The sequence below is a fragment of the Pteropus vampyrus genome, unplaced genomic scaffold (genome assembly GCF_000151845.1).
Source record: "Pteropus vampyrus isolate Shadow unplaced genomic scaffold, Pvam_2.0 Scaffold84, whole genome shotgun sequence".
In the NCBI taxonomy this organism is placed as follows: domain Eukaryota; kingdom Metazoa; phylum Chordata; class Mammalia; order Chiroptera; family Pteropodidae; genus Pteropus; species Pteropus vampyrus.
Genome location: NW_011888865.1, coordinates 7,266,581 through 7,268,251, shown reverse-complemented (window position 1 = coordinate 7,268,251; position 1,671 = coordinate 7,266,581). Strand labels below are relative to the sequence as shown.

Here is a 1,671-nt window from a genome sequence, read left to right as displayed (position 1 = left end):
GTGCAGTATTTGAACTTCCATGACTGGTTTGTTTCATTTAGCAAAATGTCTTCAAGGTTAATTCTTGTTGTTGCATTTTGCAGAATTTCCTTTTTTAAGGCTAAAATTTCATTGTATGTATATACCTCACTTTCTTTATTCATCTGTTAATGGACATTTAGGTTGTTGTCATATCTTGGTTATTGTGAATAGCATTGCAATGAATATGGGAGTGCTAATATCTCTTCAGGCTCCTGGTTTCATTTCTTTTGGATAAATACCCAGAAGTGGGATTGCTGGATTATATGGTAATTGTTTTTAATTTTTTGAAAAATCCCCATACTGTTTTCCATAGCAGCTGCAATATTCTGCATTCTTATATAAGGTTTCCATTTCTCCACAACTTCACCAACACTTTGTTGCCTTATTTTTTTTCCCTTATAATGGCTACCCTAACAGGTACGAGGTAATATCTCACTGTGGTTTTGATTTACATTTCCTTGATGATTAGTGGCATTGAGCATCTTTTGATATATCTGTTGACCATTTGTATGTCTTCTTTGGAGAAATACCTGTTCGGATCTTTAGTCAAATTATTAGTCTTTTTTTTTGTTTGTTATAGGAGTTCCTTATGTATTTTGGAAATTAATCCCTTATCAGTTATATGGTTTGCAAATATTTTGTCCCATTCTGTAGATTGGCTTTTCACTCTGTTGATTGTTTTCTTTGCTGTGCAGAAGCTTTTTAGTTTGATGTAATCTCAGTTGTCTATTTTTGCTTTTTTTGCCTCTGCCTTTGGTGTAATATTCATGAAATCACTGTCCAAAACCAATGCGTAAAGCATTCCTCCTATGTTTTCTTGTAGGAGTTTTACAGTTTTAAGTTTTACATTTAAGTCCTCAATCTATTTTGAGTTAATTTTTGTGTATGGTATAAGATCCAGTTTTATTCTTTTGCATATGGATATCCAGTTTTCCCAGTACCATTTGTTAAAGAGACTGTTTTTTCCCCATTGTGTATTCTTGGCACCCCTGTCAAAGATCAGTTGACCATATGCATAGATTTATTTCTGGGCGCTCTATTCCATTGAGCTATATGTCTGTCTTTATACCAGTATCATACTGTTTTAATTATAAAAACCCCAGATAGCCAAAACAGAGTTGAAAAAGAACAAAGCTGATCATACTTCTTGATTTCAAAATACTTTACAAAAAATATATTACAAAGCTAAAAAGCATCTCCAATATTTTAAAGTACAACTTTTATGAAAAACTGTCATGCTGAGTTCCCATTAGCGCTGGGATAATAATGGTGGCTGCCCAAATCCTCATCTCTCCACATATCCTCCCCCAAAACCTGTTAATTCAACAAGTAGTACAAATAAACCCATTCATGAAATTATCTTTTTAGCATTACTAGGAAACCAAGGATACAATAAACTTCAAACTATATATAAGTAGGAAAATAATCAGCAGATTTTAGAGTTCCTGTTGCTGCAGCAAGCATGAAGGGTGGGCGGAGGCAGGGCTTCAAAATCTCTTTGGAAAAGAGGAGGCTTGGAAGAAACAGTGAAAACCTCCATCATAAAAAAAAAAGTCTAAACTAAAGTGTGAAAAGTCTAAACAGAGGTCAGAAAATATTCTTGTTTTTAGGGGCACATAGAATAAAGTGGCATGATAAATGTAACTTACT

At 33.7% G+C, this 1,671-nt stretch overlaps 1 protein-coding gene across 2 annotated transcripts in view; it reads left to right on the top strand.

The window, feature by feature from the left end:
* SLC36A4 (solute carrier family 36 member 4) overlaps nucleotides 1-1,671 on the top strand; it is a 35,379-nt gene that overhangs the window by 435 nt on the left and 33,273 nt on the right. The window lies entirely within an intron of this gene.